Below are 21,223 nucleotides of genomic sequence, written 5' to 3' on the forward strand. Positions count from 1 at the left end.
AAACTGCAGTGCATTTCAAACCCAGAGAGAATGGCAACCCTCCTTGATTTCTTATGTATGAGATTTTTTACATGCTTGTTTTCTAATTTCAAATGCTCCCTAAATTTGGGCAAGGGACCATGCTGTCGGGCACAGGAGAAATGTTCCCTTTGGGACAATGTCTCACGCTTGCAAACCATGCACTGGGTTTTTTACCTCTTAGCCCTAGAGGAAGAGATAAAATAGGGAAAAGGGAGAGGGTATTGAAAGTCTGTACAGCAGTCCCTCAAGGAGTGATTCTCACTTCAATGCCTCACTGGAGAAATCTGAGCTCGAAGAAAGGTCTTAGCCAAAAGAAGCTGGAAGACAATATTACTCAGGTAATCTAACGTTATGCTTCAGAGAGCATGAGATGTTTACATGGGAGGGTGAGAAAGCCACTTTTCACACGGTTGAGGATATTCCACAGCTCACCGGCTGCATCCTGGGAAGAGTCTCATCTTCCCAATGAGCAGTTGCTATTTGAGAAGACAGGATTAACTGGAACAATGGTCTGACTGGACCACTGGACTGTAAGAATTGGCTTTGTCTGAGTACCCATTCTCTTCCTTTGCCTTCCCCTTGAAAACACGCATCAAGACAGATTACAGCTCTGTGTCCCACCAAACGGAGAGGTGTGCTGCTGCTTGCATTAAAAGATAGGGCTCACACAGGCAGATGTCAGAAGTGATGGACCTTGCTTCAGCTGGGCGTTCACACTGCTGTGAAAAATCATGAGATTAGCACAGCTACTGAGCTAGGTAAGTGACAGAATCATTGAATGGTTTGGGTTGGAAGGGGCCTTAAAGATCATCTAGTTCCAGCCCCACTGTCATGGGCAGGGCTGATCCCTATCTCTAAAAGCAGTGAAGGGCACCCCTATGTTAGTACTGCAGGATGAACTCACCCTGCCATGATGGGCTTTTTATTAACAACAAACCCTACACTTCAGATTTCACAGTGCTTCTGGTGCAGTCATATTCCCTTGGTGAGCAATGCTCTTCATTTTTCTGCTTTGGCTTTTGCTGCAGAGCAAATCCTAAAATTTTCCCAGGAAAATCCTTGGATCCCTTGATTTCAATAATGTACAATGAATTTGCATTTTCCTTTAAGCTGTGTTTCTCTGCCATAAATTCGACCTTAAAACCAATTTTCGGGGTGTCTTGCCCACCCCCGTTATCTGTTGTTTAGGATGTCTTGTCCAGTCCCCACCTTGCTCCTTCTAGAAGCGATAATCTGTGTATGCAGCACTGGTGTGGGATAAATATTGCCTGAAAGATTTCAAGGTTAAGAAAAATCTGTAGGGAGGGAACCTAACTTTTATTAAGACAACTGCTTTAGCTTGAATAAAACAGAGGAATTCCCAGGCACATCAAACATTTGACCTGATGGTGGATGCAAACCCAGCCACCAGCACCACATGGTAGTGACAGAGTCAAACACTGACCTACCCCAGGGCAGGCAAACGAGAAAGATCTGGAACAACACATGAAATTGTCAAGGATTTTAAGAGCCAGGTAGGCCAGAGACAGACAATCTCCAGTTCCCAAGTACTTTCAGTGTGATTTGGATGTCACTGCCTCCCCAGTACTCTCTATTCCCAATGCCACCCTGGTATAAATGAAGCCACTCACACAGCATGGAAGAAGCCCTGACCTCAGTCTCTTGTCTAGGGAGGTTGTTTTATAGAGTGTGTGCTACGCTGACACTACACTGGGAATAGATAAGGAAGAAGATGAAGGGTGGAATTGTCTACATCTCCTGGTACAAATTGAGACTGTACGCCCAATGTACAAAAGAACATCTGGATTGTTTTCACATTGTCCAGAAAATGAAGGAACATGTGGAAAGAGGAGAAGGAAGGAAGAAGGGCTGGCAGACTCAGGACATCCTCCACGTCCCTCGATGAGCAGAAACTTATGCCTGATACGGTGGTCTGGCTGAGAACACGGGAATGGGAAGAATTATGACCTAAAGTACCTTTATAGGCCCATTTTTAATGTTTATCCAAAGCTAAGCAATAGACTAAAATACTGAGTTTTTGTGTGGCAAGGCTGTTGCATGTTCCTGATCCAGAAATGACACATCTGATCTGTTCTCCCAGTGAAGACTTGTGGAGCGTCAGTGACTTCCTTGGCTCTGTTATTCTTTACCTGTAATGTCTTGGGCTGTGGTGGGACAAGTCCTGACTTCACATAGTCATTTGGCTTAAACAGCTGAACACTCCTCCTTCTATCACTCTGATTTTGGATGACATAAGAATATCCAAGGTAGCTCCTAAACCTGGCATCCCCATAACCACTGGTCCCCAAGTAACCCTGTCCAAGCAGGTGGCCTCCCACAACAGCCAAGTCTTGGGGGAATCTCTGCCTGCTCTTGCTCTCTGGAACTGTTCTGCCACATGCCTTTGCATGATGGGCACATCTTGGACACCAGACTTCATCCAGTAATGGATTAGCGGCAATTAAGCAGTGCTCATTGACCTCGTCCTAACTGGACCTCCCCTGAACTGAACGGGAGCCACACTGGATCTTGCCTCTTTCCGTTTCTGGGGCTAATTATTACCAGCTAAACAGCACTAGGCTTTCCCTTTTTCTCATTGCCATGCTTGTTAGCATTGTTTCTTCCAGCAGCTTTTCATCTCAATGGAGGCAATTGTGCCTGGCTGACATTTTAATTCTTTCCAGCTGCATCTGAACAAAATGACACAAATTAAGTGGAAGGGCTTGGGGAAGAAGGGGAAGGAAGCTCCCAGCCCCCATAGTCTGCACTACAGCAAGGTTTTTGTGCTGAATGCAGCATATGCTCAGAAGGTGCCACGGGGAAAGGCTTTGATTCCACACTCACAGTGTGGGCCAGTCCCAGGGATGCTCTGTTGCACCAGAACCTCTCTGGAGCTGTTCCCCTGAAAGTTGGAGTTAGGAAACTTCGAGGTGAAGGATTTGCCAGGTCTCCCAGCAGAACAGTGGCACACATTTGCCTTTGCTTACAGAAAGATACCTTGGTTTACAGACCCCTGCATTCAAGTGAGACCGAGTGAGCTCCTGACCACTCTGTGAAGGGTCTGAAGATGAACTGTGCTGGTTAAAGACAGATTTAGAACAGACTGGCAAGCTGCAGATCTCTTTAGCAAGGCATGGAAATCCCAGCCATGAATAAAGACCTCTCTGGGTAAGATACAGCATTAATACAGAATACAAAGTCTGCTTATACCTTATAATTAAGGAGAACCATTAAAACAAGTGTACTTAAAAATTGCTCTTGAAGGTCTTAGGTTGCTTTAGAGATACCCACATAGCTTGTTTCAGAATCTAAGCCCTTTAGCCTAAGTTAGGACAAAAAGAGATATCAAAAGCAGAATTAAATGCAAAAAGTCTCTAGCAGTTAGTATGAACCTCAGGGAACAGGATCAGACTAGTTCAGTAAAGCACAGGGCAACACAATCAGGCTGATGCTGGATTAAGCCAGCCCTGAAAACAGAAGAAGAAACCGAAGATGTTTGCTTGCCACATTTCTGTTATTGCAGCCTCATATTAGTGAGCAGGAACAGAAAAACATTTGATCTTTTAGTGATTCCTCATTCTAGCACCAAGCTCACAGCCACAACTCAGCTCCCAGTTTCCAGGCACACAACAAGAAGCAGGAGCTGGTGCAGGATGTGTAAGGAACTGGAGATCGGGGGGTGGGGGGCCCGGGGTCCAAAGGACCACAGGGAAATCAGATTAAGGAGGTGAAGAAAGTAGGTGGAAGAGAAGTGACAGACACAAACAGTCCCCAGTGAGCTGATACCTGAAATCCCTGTGATTTCTCTGCCCTGCCTTCCAAATGAGTAGAACCACTGGGTCTGGAGAGCATATCCCAACATTTGATACCAGACCTAAGTGCCTACATGGGGAACTGAGTAGCTCAAGGTCAAGTTACAGCCTGGGTCATCTCAGAGACATTCCTGAAAGGTGATTTTGATCTTAGCAGTGTCAAATCAGTTTCTGGAGGCACCTATTGCTCTCCATTAATCACAAAATCATAGAATCAGAATAATTTACATTGGAAAAGACCTCTAAGATCATCAAGTGTAATCATGCCAAGCCCACCACTAAACCATGTCCCTAAGCACCACATCTACACAACTTTTAAATACTTCCAGAAAGAGTCAAGCACCTCTGAGATCCCAAACCACATGCCTCAGGAATTTGAGCTGCTTTTGGTTGCCGAACAAATAACCCAGGGAGGACCATGGCAGTGAAGGAGAAGTGAAGACGTTTTCCAGAAAGTCTCACTGCTAAATTTTTCAGCTGCCTCACAGACTAATGTGAACAGCAGATTCCCACTTACAAAAAAACCCCACCTCCGTGCCTTTCTTCCTCAAAAGCCCTGGAGTGCAAGACCTATTTTCCCAGGTGATAAGAGCTCCTTTCAGGTGGTGGAGTTGGTGCCTCTAACGCCAAGAACAAAATGTGATCCTGGCAGCTTTTCAAAGCACCGATCCTAACACCTGAGGAAATGTCATTGGGATGTGCTCAACTGAGAAACAAGGAGCAAAAGCAGAGAAAAGCTTTGCTTCAGCTTTTGTCATGGCTTGCTTTTTCTTCAAAGATGTATTTGAACAGCTCTCAGCAGGAGCTATGGATGCTGCCAAGCTTTCAATCCATGCAGATCTAAAATATTTGTAATCAAAATGGAGCTCCGGGGCACTTGTTTATTTATTGCAGTGGTCTACATCTCTGTATGTCCCCATGACTCCAATTTTAAAAGGAAGAGGCACAGAAAGGAACAGAGGGTGACAGAGGTAATAAGAATTGCCTAATTTATAAAGGGCTGTTTGTGCATTTTTTTTACTTGCAGAAAGGATCTCTGTCCAGTAAGTCAAATTCCTTGAAGGATTTAAAGGAACATGATACTATACATGTTTTTTTTTTTCATTTAGAGGCCTTAAATTTCATTCTGTGTTTTCTTGATACATTTTCTTTTGTGGCAACACCAGTTTAAACAATTGCCTCCCAGTCCTTGTCCCTTACCCCCTCCCAAGTGTTTGTTCCTGCAATATTGTGGTGTAATGCCACAAAGCTATGGCTAAGTAGGGTAAGATAAAAAGAATTAGGGAAGCAAATTATTATCCCCAAAAAATCTGTTTTGTCTCTGTTGCTTTGTTGGATCCATTCCCCAAGCCAGTGCTCAGCAGAGCAGCTGTGCTGGCAGGGAAGAAGGGATGGCATGCAGCAGCCTGGCTACAGGATTGACAGGCAGCAGAGGGAGGGAGAGCAGAAAAGCCATCAAAGACAACATACCTTGAAGCTAAAGACTCAATTAGTGGCTTTTCATGCAGCCGTTCCATGAGAAAAAGACGGTAATCACAGGTTCTGCATCCTCCCCATCACCCAGCAATGCCAGCAGCATTCACAGCACCGATGCAGAGCCCTCCCCTACCTTAGGGACTCAGCAGAAGAGGAGGGAGAACCAGCATGGCTTGAGTTCTACACAAGAAGAAAGTTTGGAAAGACTCAGCTTGAGACCTGTGCACCTTTAAGCCACACCTGGGCACTTCTAAACTGAAGATTTAAGGAATATTTTGCAATAATGAATATGGAAAGAGAAACAGGGTGAGCACTGTGAGCCTCTGGAAATTTTTCAAAGCTCCTAAAATCAGTGTATAAATAGCCTTGACTATTTAAAACATTTGGTAATGTGGAGATAAATGAATGGTAGGAGCTGCAGGAGAGAAGGGTCTCAGGCTGGTATCAAGTCCTGTGAAGGGCACCAAAGAAGCAGGGTATGGAAAAGAATGAAAAATAACAGCACACAGCAGGCACATGGGCAGTTCTGATTTAGGTCCTAAGATGAATGAGGCAGTGGTAGAGCTATCTGAGGAAAGGAAGGACTTTCTTTCTGTCTGTCTTTCGGTGAAGAGCGGGAAAAGGCTGGAGGGGAAAGGGAGCACGGCTTGGCAGAATGCTAATGAGGCAGAGGTGATACTGCTTGATATAGAACTGAATGTGCTTAGGGGACCCTCCAGGGATGATTACCCAAAATTACTTTAAGAAAATGCCACTGAGACACTTCTGGCTCTGCACAGAGTACATAGCACAATAGATCTTCATACAGGGAGATTGACACATGGATGATGGATGTCAACAGTGAAGGAATTCCCTTTAAGGGAAGGATGGTAATGAACTTTGGAAACAAGGATTGGGGCTGCATGTACAAGGGAATGTTGTGTAAGGGCTGGATTCAAAAGGAGATGGGTGTGCAACACTCATGGTTTTGTCTCCCTGCTGAGTGTGAGCTGGGAGTGGCTGACTGTCCCAAAGCCTGCCATGTGATGCAGAGTTTACAGTCACATCTTAGGAAATCCATGAAGTTCCATTTCTTATCCCAGTAATGAATGTGGATGGTCAGGGGACTTAGACCTTAGCTTCAAGTTCAAGCCCTAAAGTTGCAAATAACTCAAAGGGAAGGGAGGTTTAGCATAACAAGGGAGAAACTGCTGTGGATCTGTTAGAGGAATGGTGTCCATCCATTCTTGAGCATGTGTTTTACAGCTAATACCTGCATCATTAAAACAAACACAGAGGGAAGGAAAATACATGATGTCCTTCCACGTGGCCAAAAGCCCACGCAGACAAGCTGGTTGTCTAGTGAGTACCCTAAGCTCTCTCTTATATTAGTCGTAGCTAGAGGTGCCAGCAAAGGGTTTGTGTCTGTGTTAGGAGGGAAGAAACCTCCTCCACTTTTACAACACCTTATCCACAGCTGCAAGTTGTTTTTGAGACTTTACTTCAGCTGCAGCACCACCCTTATTTCAAACCCAAATCATTTTGCTTCCAAGTCCAATTTGTTAAACTAAGCAACAGCAGAATCCACACACTTACTGGGAGGTCCTTTACAAAACACAAGCATTCATCCAAATAAGTAAGAACAAGCTAATGTCTTGTCCTACCACCTCAGAAAAATAAACTCATTGTTCCCACTAAACTTCAAGGAGTGTGCTTTGCTGTGATGCAATATCATGGGGAGAGAGAAAACAAAGACATATTGGGCAAAACCATACCGTATTTCCCTTCAGGATTTATGTTTTAACATCTTGTAAATCAAAAATGCCTTCATTGTTTTTAGCATGTTTTGGAAACAGAATTTTCCTTTGCCTTCTGTTTTCAACCCAAATTGATTTTGAAGCCAGGACTACAAAGAAGTGCTAATGCTGGGCTTTGTTTCAGAAAGGTGATTACATCTTTGCTCACGGATGCCATTTCCTGTTCGAGATTCCTGGCTGATTTGGTGGCAGCCCTGACATTCGTGGTGGGCGGACGTAAGGAAGACGCTGTTCCCATCCTAACAAGCTGTGATTACTGCCTATCATGACAGCCCTATTCAGTACACCTATTGTCAAGCCAGCTCATGTTCCTGCTCTGAATTGCCCTCTGAAGAGGTCTCTTTTCTTTTTCTCTCCGCTTGCCATCCTTGTGACCTAAGCATACAAACTGAAGTCCTGGAGAAGACAGCAGAAATGTTCCTGGAAAAGGTTTTGTGTCTGCCTGCAGGTCTTGGAGGCATTTGCTCGGTTAGTGCACCTGGAGATTTCTCCTTGTTTTTTGCAATCTCTGTCAGTTATTTGAACAGCTGTCAGGCTATGATTCATTTCCCCCAAGTCTACACACTTACCAAAACTGAACATTTAGTCTACGTACTCTACAGGTAAGGGAAAGAGATGTTCAAAGGTTCATACACCTAATCCACTTGGAACCCATACACCAGGGGAATTTGAGTCAATCTGCACAGCTGCCTTTCCTTTCCACACACTAGAAAAGTAGCCTCGGACACTTTGACTAGTGACTTCCAAAGACAATTTTCTATTCTGGTATTGTACATTTGCACAGTTCTCTAGAAAGCTACTACACTACCTTTCTGTCTAATTCTCCTTTCCAATTATTCTGTGTACTAATGTAGGTAGGCTTTATTTTTAATGGTGAGCAAAAAACCCGAAAGAATTCCAGGCAACAGCAGGACTATTGGTTTAGAAATATGAAAAAGATTGTAGATTTCCATGGTTTAGAACAATGCTGCAGCTAAGCTTACATTTTTGTCAGCTTTCTGTTTTGTAGTTCATCATTTGGAAATTATTTGCCTTTAGAGACAGGGTGACCAGACTACAGTAAAATCACAGGATTATAGTTCAAATCACTTTAATTAAATTCATTTTAATTCAGTTAACTCTGAAGGCTGAAGCAGTTTATGTCAGTTGGGAAAGGGTCCTGGCTCAGATACCTCCTTTAGAAATCCATGACTAAATTATCTCAAAAGGAGGCTCATCAGAAGAAGCTCCTAAGAAATACGGCTGAGTTTGAATGCCCTGGACCAGTCTGCAAAGTGATACCTCCCCTCACTAGAATCTAAAGAAATTAATAACGGGGGTGCCAGGGGGGGCAGTGCAGTCACAGTCTACAGAGCTGTCAGCAGAACCTCCTGGCAGTGACTGCAAAGCCAAATTCCATTCTGACATCTTGGCACTTCCGCATGGAGTTCATCTCGGATGAAGCTGGGATTTCAGACTTCAAAGCACAACCATCCTATGCTTGAAGAAACTGTGAGCAGTTTAATGTGACCTTATAATTCATAAGCCATTCATATAGGGTCATCCATCTCTGGATGCTCAGCCTCAAGGGGATGGAAGCAGAATTCTCCATTAGTTTGGATTATTCTGGGAACTTGGAGTGGCTCCAACATTACTGGTCTAAAAACAATGAGACTCTGGTCAGATTCTCATAGTTTCTCAAGAGGAATAATTTGCTTTACCAAAGTGGTGAGAAAATGAGACCCATCTCCTTAAGAGATTCCTGGTCCGGTGTGACCCCTAAGTTCAGCACCACGTTCAGTGCAAGCTCAGCGCTGGGATCACAGTCCTGTCACCCTCCTCTTCAAGCAGAGCCAAAGCCCACCACACGCTCTACACAATGCAACAGGGGCAGCTACACCCTTTTGCTCACCCCTGGACTTCCTCTCTGGATCCTACACCATGAAGTTCTTTAGCTGTCCGCTTCCTATTCAGTTCAGACACTTGTGTCCAACAGGAGGAGGAAGGTGATTTTCCCCCTCTACCACACTCTCATTAAGCCCCCACCTGGAGTACTGTGTCCAGCTCTGAGGTCCTCAGCACGGGAAGGATGTGGACCTGTTGGAGCAGTCCAAAGGAGGCCACAAAGATGCTCAGAGGGCTGGAGTTGAGCTGAGAGATAGGGTTGTTCAGACTGGAGAAGAGAAAGCTCTAGGGAGACTTTCTTGTGGCCTTTCAGTACTTGAAGGGGGCCATTAAGAAAGACAGGGACAGTCTTTTGGGCAGAGACTGCTGTGATAACACAAGAGGGAATGGTTTTAAACTGAAGGAGTGTCAATTTAGATTGGATATTAGAAAGAAGGTGGGTTTTTTTATGAGGGCGGTGAGGCACTGGCACAGGTTGCCCAGAGAAGCCGTGGATGCCCTATCCCTGAAAATGTTACAGGCCAGGTTGCATGGGAATTTGGGCAACTCGATCCAGTTAAAGATGTTCCTGCTCCTTCTAGACTAGGTACTCTCTAAAGGTCCCTTTGAAGCCAAACTATTGATTCCACGGTTCTGGACTGGATATTTCTCTGTTCCAGGAAATTGTCTGAGACCTCCCACCTTCATGGCACCCAGGACCAAACCAACAGCCTACAAAGCTGCAAAAACCCCCAAATACTTTACTTTTGTCTAAATGGTAAGCTTTTCCAGGCAGCCCTCAGTACAACACTTACCCTCTGTGGATACGCAGGCATGCCACACTGAGTAAGGACTCCTCATGCCCTTGAAAAAAGAAAAAACAAGGACCACACACATCTTCCATTGAGCTCTACAGCACCCAGGTATGAAAGGGACAGAGCAGGGGGCACTGGACTCTCTACGTGGCCAGTGCTGAATGGATGGAGCTGGCAAAGCTGGATTTCACCAGGGCGGACACTTGCTAGCAGCAGCTACTTTTATTTATCTAGTTCCTTGTAACTGCATGAATTAGAGACTCATGAATTAGATCATTAGCTTCACAATGAACCAGAATGCTGATTTATTTAATGAATGTAAATGGTCTTTCGTTAGCTAATTAAATTAGGGAAATGAGAACTGTTGGTAATAAAATGGATAGAAAAGAGTGAAAAAGGTTCTGTACCCCGGTGACAGCTGTAATATAGGTCTTTCCATGGCCAAGCCCCTCTGCAAAAGCTTCATACCAAGTTTCTGTCTTTGAGGGCAGCCTTTTACTACATCATCTGTGGCCAGACAGGGTTTATTGGAGGTCTGTAAAGGTCCTGAGCCAAGAGAGTTGATGCGCTGTGCTTCACTTTGTAGTTACACCTGCACCCAGACTAAGCTGAGTGGTCTCCTTGAGTTTGTATCAGTGTTAATACAAGCATTTGCATAATAAGTGCAATGAGCTATTTACAATAATTTTCACTTTTATCTACCATTAGTCAGTTTCTCGGTGGTTTGGAAATTCCCTGGGTTGAAAACTCCGCTGTTCCAAGCCACCTGTTTATGAAAACACTCTATGGTCCTTCTTCAGTCAAGTCTAGCATCCAGTAAGTCCAGTCCTGACCTTATAATTCATAAGCCAGAGACAAAAGAAATTACCTTCACGCAAAGGCTCATGCTGGTGGTTCCCAGCCATGCATTTCAGAGCTGTAAAAGACTGTGTACGATAGCAAGAAGGTATTCTGTGTCTGTGGTAGCAGTCCTCATCTGTTAGGACAACACTGTGGAGGAATTTGAGGCATAAAAGATACCATAACTTCTCACATAAAGAATACCTGGGAAAATTTCACCTTTGATCTGCTGAATTCCCAGTTAACTCCTTACGCCATAGACATTGCTTGTGTCAGGGACCTCTTCCCCCACCTAACAGAACTGCAGCAATGGGAGACTCCTTCAGTTTGGCTCCTTGGGGCCAAATGCTGGGCAATAAATCTTACCCATTCCTTCAGGTGAGGCATAGGTATGTCTAAAATAATAGAGCTCATAGAGGAATGGCATGAATTTCCTGCCAAAGAACATAACTAAAAGCCAAAGTGCTTTTTGACAGGTTTATAATCCACCCATGTATTGCTATCCATGTAGGTCACACATTAGTCTAGCCATATCTTGTTCAAAACTCCTCTTAGTATGCAATTTAGATAATTTTAACAGCCTTTTTGTAGACTATTAGAAAGTAAAGCAATAACAGAAATGGCACAAACCACTGTCCATCCAGAACACCTACAAATAGATTGTTATTCTAAGGAAATAAATCAAATATAAGACTTCAAGCATCAGGGAAATAACTTCCATCAATTAAACCATGTGAATGACTGAAATCTTAAAATCAAATGCAGCCAGCATAAATAAATCATCACAAAAGGCCACTCCTTGGCCAGAGACTATGAGGAAGTCACCACATCTGTAACTGTTATTAATAGGAATAAGTCTGTAAAGATGTAGATACAGGCTTGAATTTTCAGGCCTATATATCTACATGGGAGGCAATAATTGGAAAGCAGAGATGATTAATATGCCTGATTAACTGCACTACCAGAAGACAGGCAATGCAATTACAGAGTCTTTCAGACATGCATGATCCTACACTCCATCACCAACCAAATAAAACAAACACAAACAGAATTAATCAAAAGAAATACGAACACTGAATTTAAGTAAACACATGCAAAATGTCAAAGACACCTTCATTCTGGATTGTTCTCACTATCGGCAAGAGAAGGATAAAATTAAAAAGGTGAAAGAGATAAATGATGCATTCCTACCAAAATTAAGGGAATTTCCCAGCACAGGCTCTTGCACCTCCATTTGGTCTGCAGCCTGGCAGTGTGTAGGGAATACAAAGTGAATAAAGCCACTTTCAGGACAGGATGCAAAGTGCTTGTGAGTGTTGCCACTGGCCATGACTAATCAGGACTTCATCTCTTCCCAAAGTCAGCCTCTCAAAGACCTTTGGGCTGTGGCTGACCTCATTCCATAAGCCAAGACTGTAAGTTATTCCTGTTGAAAAGGGGTTGCTTCTCTTCGTTCTCCCATACCCCTCATCTCCCTTGCTCCTCACCAAGAGGGGAGAAGGACTTCTCTCAGCAGCCACCACACTCCCTCAGCTTTGTTTTTGTTGGTGAAGCAGATGTAACTACTCTCTCTCCACCTCTTCCCCATCCAAATGGACTTTCCCCAGATGGCTGCATGGCACTGCTATGAGTCATTCCTGTGTGACAGGCTGGGGGTCTTACATTATACCTGTGAATTGATCCAATCCAAGTTAAAAATAACCTTGCAAAAAAAAAAAAGAAAAAAGAAAAAAAAGAATGAATGAAAAGAAAAACACTTTTTAAAAAGCTGTTGGAGGGTGTGAGGCAGCCCATAGAAAGGAATAGAATCCACGGGAAGGGTGAGAGCTGTTGAAGCTAGGTTTGGTTCCACAGTAAATGCCTTTGAATCTACAGTTCAGCCAAGTTAATGAGAGTGATGGGTTACATGTGGAGTAGGGGCTTCCCATGCCCTCTGTACACCCAGCTCCCAACCCTGCATGATCTCTGGGGAGGCCACAACAAAACAGAGATCAAAGCCAAACCTCTTAGCTATGAGAAGAACATCTTCACAAGAAGACTTCACACCAGGAAGCCCTTCTTGGTGAGAAAAAGTAGCACAACAGATTGGTGACTTGATGGGAACTGCTGCCTCCCTCTTTGACAGAAGCTTGTGGTACCTTTTTCTGTCCCAGTGCACAGCCTTTTGCTCCTTATTAATCCACGTTAGCTTTCCTTCTCCTCTCTTCACTGGACCCTGACCATGCAAATAATACCCTTTCCAAGAATATTACAACATCTTTAAAATTTTTTTTGACCTCTAGGGTTTATTTAGTTGACTGATGTACACATTCCATCCTGTGATCACGAGCAGTAGCAGCAGCTCTCAGCTGAATTCTGGTACTTCTTTTTTGTGTGTTATTTTTTCACAGCAGGAGCTGAGTGTCAGCTCACAAACCTAGCTTAAGAAGGGAGAGAAGAAGCAAGAAAGAGCTCCTCAAATGCTCCACTTTCTCTGAGAGCCTATTTGCAAAGGAATATTTCCACTGTCAGGACAATCTGATGGCTTTCCCAGAACATGGGAAGTTCATGGGAGCAAGCAAGTGCAACATGTTGAATTTTTCACTTGGAAACCAGTTCAGCCCTCCTGTGAAGCCCAAAAGCCACAGAAACAGACCCAGGAGAACCAAAGTGACCATCACAGTGATTTGATACAGCAAGGACAGAGATGATAGAATCATAGAATGATATGGGCCGGAAATGACCTTAGAGATCCTTTAGTTCCAACTCTCCTGCCATGGGCAGGGACAACTTCTGTTAGACCAGATTGCTTAAAGGCCCATCCAACCTGGTCTTGGACACTTCCAGGGACAGGGTAGCCACAGAGTGGTGCAGCATGCTCAAAGTGTAGGGTATTAAGAGTGGGAGGAAATCACAACATCTCATTTCCCCTCTCTTTGAGAGGCACAAATCCCAAAAGGCACCCCAGGAGGGACTCAGCCTGAAAGCCCTTGGGGGTCACTTAAATTTGCTTCCACATTTTCCTGTTCTCTAAGTTCTGAAATGAATCCCAAAATGCAGGTCTGGATTACAGTGCAATATAGTTTTCAAGATAAAACCATGGAATTTGGGGATTTGGAGCAATCGATACCTGTGAAAACCAACAGTTACTGCTAAATGTTATGGGTGGGATTCAAGACAAGCCATGATTTCCCTTCATGTTGATTGATCTGTGTGTGTTTATGCAAAATAAAGGATCAGCAGGAAGGACTGCATGAGTTGCTGGTTGGAGTCAGCCCATGGTGCTTAAGGTGAAAGGGACATGATCAGATCTGCCATTCCAGCCACCCAGTGGGGCTTTCAGACACTCTGATGTCAAAGCCCAAAAGAACAAGGGCACACCTCCATGTGGCCAGTTCCTCCCCAGATACCTACGATGTCCCTCAAGCTACCTGATGGTATCTAGGCTGGATGCAGGACATGGTGCTCTAGAGGTCTCCGTGGATTTGGTGTAGAGTGGTAGGTACATCTCCTTGGGCAACAGTGGGCCCAGTGCACCCAAAAATCTTTGGTCCTGTTTCCAGCATATCTGCCAGGATCCTAGAAAGCCTGACATGTCACCACTAGCCAAGCATTTCCTTTATCATCAACAATGTTCTCAACGACCTTTCCTACTGAGAGAAGGCCAAGAATCATAGAATAATTTAGGGTGGAAAAGACCTCTAAGATCACTGAGTCCAACTATCAACCTAACACTGTCAATCCCACCACTAAGCCATGTCCCAAAGCACACCATCTACCATGATTTTGAACACCTCCAGGGATGGTGATTCCACCACTTCCCTCTGCAAGAGGCTACAGCAACTCTGAGAACTTCTGGGAGATTAGGACACAACAGCCTGATTCAGTCAGCCCAGACTCCTAAGACAGTATACGTCCTACAGCAGTATCCTTGGACAACTACGCTGCATCACAGGACAGGAAGCCTTTTGCCAGTGTAGTTGGCATTCATGAAATTCCTTAAATGCTTTGAAATACCTTAGATACTTGTATATTGCTCCCTGGCCTTGTTCAGCCACACAGTAAACAGGAAGATGGGCTCCTGTGGATATCTGGGTTTGATCTGGAAGGATATTGCAGTAATAGTCATCCAGGGCACTGGTCCAAAATATTATGCTAAGCGAAACAAATTGGGACATTTCCCATCCTGCGACCATTCAGGCTGCATCAGCCCATTTCCCAGACCATAATGTTTTTATCACATGCTGTGCAGGGACAGTTGTGCCAGCGTTGCTGATTTGGATTAACCCTTCCCTTCATACCCCTGTCCCTTTCCACAGACTGGATATAAAAACAACCCAAGTCAAAAAGCTCTGGGCCCTTGGAAAGACTGGGAAATTTTCTGAATATGGGAAATAGAGGTACCAAAAGGAGGTTAGCTGGGTTAAATATTGTTCATGAAGTGGTGGTATGAGTGAGACTGAGGAAAAGAAAGGGAAATAAGAGCCATTCACATGAAAGGAAAGTGCTCACTCCCAGCAGGAATACGTCAGGGACCTCTCTGTTTAAAGGCATGAAGAGGCTGTGTAATTATAAGACCCTTGTTACTAAAAAAGAGATTTTGTTTTATTCAGTTTTTATTTTGTTATCAGTGTTGGTTAAAACCAACGAGGAGAGGTTTAGCATGAAAAATAAGGTTTTCTGCTGGTTTTTTCAAGACATTTCTGGAGCTGGGCCATGCTTTGTTGGGCTCAGTTTTCCCCATGAGTGCAGGCTTCTCTTTAAAGGAATATGGCACTTCCTGAGCTCCCACCATTCCCACAGTGTTCTCACAGTCACGTTCTTCTTTCCATGTTTTTGAATCTCTCACTCGGAGGGTAGCAATCAATGGCAGGGAGGGTCACACGTTTATAGGCTTGAGTCCAAGTTTCCAGCTAATGACTTGAACAGAGGTAGAGCAGCTAGGAGAGGTCCCTCAGAGAGTGAGGCTGGAACAACAACAGAGTTTTGCTGGGAAATCAAAGGTGTGAGACTCAAGTTGAAATATGGTCTAGAGAACCCCAGTGAGCAGGCACTTAGCTGTGAAGCAAGGGAGCCAAAGGTGCTATGTTGCCCATCCAGCATCTCCATATGTGCTTGGCTACCATTTTTCCTTAAGGACATACCCTTGCAAGTTGTATTTGAGAAAGACATATGAGTGCACAAGCAAGGTCTGCTGATCTAATAGGAATGGATGCACCAACCTGAAGGTAGAGACAGAAATAACAAAGAAGTAGTTAACTGTTGGAACAGATGAACTTTTTCTGTTGGAAAGTTAAAGTTGATATTTACTCTGAAAATGTGCTTAGGCCAATTACGATTTACTGGGCTCAGTTCATAAGTAAGACAGGATATACTGTTGCCTAATGAATTCCTCTGAGGTGAACAGCACTGGAACAGGCAGCCCAGGACAGTGGTGGAGTCACTACCCCTGGAGGCATTTAAAAGGCATTTAGATGTGACACTTGGGGACATAGTTTAGTGGTGGCCTTAACAGGGTTTGGTTAACTGTTGGACTCCATGATCTCAGAAGTATTTTCCAACATTAATGGTTCTGTGTTTCTATGAACATGTAGGAAACCAGGGTTTGCTTTCATTTCCCTGGTGTTTCACAATAAAGAACTAGGAAAGTGTCCGATCTCACTCACCCAAAGAATGGGAATGGATCTAGATGATCATGAATGAAGGTGGTCATGAGGATAAAAGGAGCACCACTGTCATATCTTTCTTGCAGATTACACAGGATCCAGGCTGATTTTATTTGTTTGATTTTTTTTTTTAAGAAAAAAAGGCAGTTAAATTGTCAATCCTTTAACATAAATTTCATCTGAGCATGCCAAGCAGCCATCAGGGTTAAAACCTACTACAGCTCCACGTTCTTCCCACTGTATTTGCAACAAGTAAGTCTCTCACATCCCAGGGATGTGGCTACTCTGAGCCAGCACAATTCACAGTCAGTCAGGGTTTGATTTTGCAAATCCTTCTCTAACCAAAGCTTTCACACACAATGAATCCTTTGACCTCACTGGGCTTGATGACGTGTGTCCCAGCAATTTTTGATGCCTCAGCCCTTGACCTGCCAAAAGCATGGGAAGGCAAATGCTGCCCTCAAGGGCATTTCTACATAGGAAGAGCAAGGGACCTTGAATGCTACAAGAAGGCCACAATTTTAACTCTGTGAATGAAGTCTCTGTCAACCATCAGCAAAGAGCACTCTGACACTTCAGGGCTTTGCTGTGGTCAGTGTAAAATTAACAACTCCGTCAGACAGATAGTGTATATTTGTCCCTTTTCATTTCTTTTTTTGCCTCCTCTGAGTCCTCACTAAGATTTCATTAAAGCAATGTTAGAGCACAGGTGTTAGTTTGCAAGGCTGAAATAAGGTATTTGCTGTAACCTTCGCTGCTGGGCTGAAAGACGCTGTGAGCAAATTTTAAGAGAGATGCTGTAGAGACTGTGGACTTATTATTTTCCCTCTGGAAGCTGTTCTTTGTTTGCATGAGGACTTCTGGAAAGTATGCGTCTTTAATGAGCAGATCCCTGGTAATAAATCAGGTTGGGATCTCCACATTTCACAGCCCCATGGACAGCCTGTCTGCTGTATGACTGATGCTTAAGAAACAGGAAAGCTGGGGGCTGCCCGTGGGTGCATTCCCACTGACTCCTAACTGGAAGCTGAGGAGATTTAAGACCTGAGGCCATGAATGCCTTGAGGCCATATTCAGGGCACACATTTTGGAAACTGAATATTCTTGACAGCCAGCAATGATTCAGACCAGACTATCTCTGTCTGCCAGCTGGGGTGAAGCTAATGCCAGGCATGAACACCTGAAAAGGCATTCACAGTGTATTTCCACAGGCTTGTATCCATCCCTGCTTGGAGCATCATGTTGGACTGGTACTTCCTGAGGTTCTTTCCTGTCCAAATTCTCCTATAATACTGAGAAAGGTGGGACCCTCAAGCTGAATTTCTCCCCTTCACACAGTCAGATTTAGGCACGTCCTGAAGGAAATGACACACCAGAAAGGGTGTCATCCAGTGTCAGCCTTACACTGTGAGGCAGCAAGCCTGTACAGGAGCTGATTGCTGCTGGTGGCTACAGAAAGGCATGAGATAACAAATCTTCACGGCCTCCAAGGGAGGTTGGGTCCTGTACTGCATAGCTGCATTGTACAGACATGAAGGCAAATCCCTTCTGTGCTCCTCAGGCTGCTGAGTCCACAGACGTGGGCTCCTGAAGGATCAGGACTTGTGTGGACATCATCTGATGTTTCATTTAGGTTACCTTTTTGATACATCTTGGCTTAAGTGTCTTCAAAAGAGGATGCAGTTATTTTGTAAAATGTTCCTTCTGATACATCTCATTTTCCTACAAAAAACACAAGTGTTTTACAGCAAAAAGATACTCTGTAGGTCCACAAGTTCATTGCTGGAGGTTAAAGAGCTCTCTATATATTGACATCAAGAATTGCAAATGTGCTATTAAGTTTTGAATTTCAGTTTTGTCTGAATTTCCCCTTGGCTTTCCAAAGGAGCAGAACACAGGTGACACACTTTGGGTGAACTCTCCTGACAGGGCAGCTGATGGTTAAACAAATAGTATTTCCCAGAGTGGCCTTTGCAGAGGAAAATGTCCTTGTCCCACCACTTCATCAGCAGAGCTGCCTAGCAGGAAACACCCAGCATGCTCAGACCACTTGGAGCTTTGCAGCCTTAAGCAAAATGTTGTATTTACAACCACTTTATTGTCATCTGAATGCCTGCAATACAATTGTTTGATGCTCAGACATGTGATTGACCTGGCAATTTTTTACTCTGTAGTCAGTAGACAGTGATGGGTGGTTCTCAGCAAAGGGAACTGGCTGCTGTATGTGACAGGCAACTGATAAAACTGACTTTTGCTATTAGTTCAGAGATAACTCCTTTTATTATCCAAAAATCTCTGCTTCTTGACCTCTTCTCAGGTGAGCAGTGGGTCATTGCTCAGTGAGACTATCACAAATTAACCTTTAATTTGCTCAGATCTCACCAAGGCATGAAGTGCCCAGATGTCACCAAGAGTCACGCAAATTGAATAGGAAACTCAGTGAGGGCATGTGTGCCCCATGCTGGGTCATCCAACCTGGACACTGGCAGGGAATACTTGGACATCACAGAGTCACAGAATGTTAGAATGGTTTGGGTTGGAAGGGACCTTAAAGATCATACAGCTCTAATCCCCCTGCCACGGACAGGGTTGCCACTCACTAGATCAGGTTGACCAGGACCCTCTCCAACCTGACCTTGAACTCTTGGGGCAGCCACAACCTTGCTGGGAAACCCGTGCCAGTGCCTCACCACCCTCACAGTAAAGAACTTCCTCTTAACATCTAATCTAAATCTCCCCTCTTTCAGTTTAAAACCATTCTCCTATCACTTTCTGGGCATATAAAAGTCACTCTCCATCTTTAATACAAGCCCCCCTTAGGTTCTGGCAGATTCTAGAATGTATCCCTTGAGCCTGCCCTTCTCCAGGCTGAATAACCCCAACCCCCTCAGCCTGTCTTCACAAGACATGAGTCCTTCATCCCAGCAAGCCCCAGTGTGCCACAGTGCATGTTTTAAAGCCTATCTCTTTGCTCTTTTCACCCAGAGCAGGACACTTTCATGACTTGTCATCTAAATCCCACTTGGCATCTTGACAATTGAGGTCACAAATGCAAGGGCTGAAAAGTGACAGAGGTTAACCTAGGTTGTCTTAACAGAATTCAAGGCAAGCAAACAACATGAAACACTAGATTAACTGAGTTGGAACAGGTTTGCAACATGAGCACTGCTTTATTACCCAGTTGATATAGCTGACAGAGCAAGATGTTGAGTGCACCAGCTTCTCTAAGGCTAAAGTGAGTGCAGCAAACTCTGAGAACAAGTGTTTTGCATTTAATCAGACTGCACAAGTTAGACCAACTCCTACCTGTTGGCACCTGTAGGGTAGAGGTAAAATTAATGAAGGGGAAAATGTGTTTATTTCCAAGGGATAGAAAGGGTACATGGAGAGGAAAGCTGAGACTGTGCTTGCAAGCCAGTTTAAAAATGCCTGTTGGACTGGTAAAGTAACTGGTGTTGCATAAAGTAGCAGGATTGGACAAGATATATTTTCAGTGGAAATCTCAGGAGTAAATCTTGCTTACTCATTACTTTATTTCTGTCATAAAAAACTTGTTCTCCAGAGAGCCGAGGGTGTGACGCCAGCACTTTCTTATCATAGGGTTTTATAAACTAGTCAAAATATTCTGTGTATCTCTGAACCTACATTTTTTTTTCCCTTCCTCATGACTACCCAGGTATTTGCATGACCTTTATTCTTCTCTTACATAAGTACTTTGCAAGCGTTTACAAACTCACTGATAGTAAAATTTTATCTTGGCAAAGTGAGCACAGCAGTGATTTCACATTCTGCTTTTATCAGCTGTCTTCAGTCTAGAAACTTCGCAGCCCGGGGTCAATCGTACATCTCATGAACTTCATAATCTACATGCAACAGGTCAGGAAAGTTCACAACCATTTTTATCAGTGTGGGTAAATGCAAAGTTCACTACTGGAAAAAAAGCCAGCACTGAAATAGAGCAGATACAATAAAACAAGGCTCCTGAAACAGGTTCCTTCACGACTGTTTGGCAACACAGGCAGATGGAAAGGGTAGGAAACATTTTCATGCCAGCTCTTCTGATTTTCCCCTGTGTCTAATGAGCCTGTAGGATTCATTGCCACAGGAATCATTCAAGGGTAACTACAACATGGGGAAGACTAGCAGGGTTCAAAGTAGGATTAGGCATTTTAAGGGGAATGAGAAATGACAGAACTACAAGAGTATTTTAATAGGGCAAAATGAAAAGATACCAGAATGGTTTCAAACTGAAAGATGAGAGATTTAGATTACATATTAGGAACAAATTCTTTACTATGAGGGTGGTGAGACACCAAACCATTGTATGAAAGTGTGAGTTCAGAGATGTGCAGAAAAAAAAATGAGATGACCAAAATTTCACAGGCACCATAGGTGTTAATACACTTCGGGCACCAATAGCAGCCCCTGAGCTGCAGGATCTGTTCTCTGGGGAGACTGTTCTGGAGTTACACTCCAACTGAGGTCTTCAGAATAGCCAAAAGAGTGAGGAGGACCTTTACTTGTATCTATTGATTCATGCAGACTGTAGCCTCCAAGATGTGAAGGTCCTGACCTGTCACTGCTACCTTGAAGGTGTTCACGACGTATCCTTAACCCTGATAATGGTATTTAAGAGGAAACCCTGGAGAGGATCTGCACTATCTGTGGTGATCTCCATGACCGCAGCAGACCACATGTCTTCTTTGGGAGATGGGGCTGAATTCCCAGCCCTGCCACAAGTCACGTCTTGCCCGTGGGCATCTCATTTGCCACCAAGGCCTCCAGACATTTTCCATGCTACATACTTGCAGATGCAGGCTGTCTTATTAGACCAAGTGATGTGTGAATTCCCAGTGCACCTGCAAAGATGTGTAATTACCCCTGAGTAATTTTTCCTGAGGGCATTCAGGGAAGGAAAGCATCATCCCACCTAAAGTTTCCCTGCTTTCGGCAAA

At 44.1% G+C, this 21,223-nt stretch overlaps 1 long non-coding RNA gene across 2 annotated transcripts in view; it reads left to right on the top strand.

The window, feature by feature from the left end:
* Positions 1–615: 615 nt before the first annotated feature.
* Positions 616–21,223, top strand: part of LOC125321641 — a 33,929-nt gene continuing 13,321 nt past the window's right edge. For both annotated transcript variants that reach the window (XR_007201616.1, XR_007201617.1), the window contains exons 1-2: positions 616–779; positions 7,230–7,573. This is a non-coding gene — a long non-coding RNA (uncharacterized LOC125321641). The remainder of the gene's footprint in view (positions 780–7,229; positions 7,574–21,223) is intronic.

This window comes from Corvus hawaiiensis, chromosome 2 (genome assembly GCF_020740725.1).
Source record: "Corvus hawaiiensis isolate bCorHaw1 chromosome 2, bCorHaw1.pri.cur, whole genome shotgun sequence".
NCBI lineage: Eukaryota > Metazoa > Chordata > Aves > Passeriformes > Corvidae > Corvus > Corvus hawaiiensis.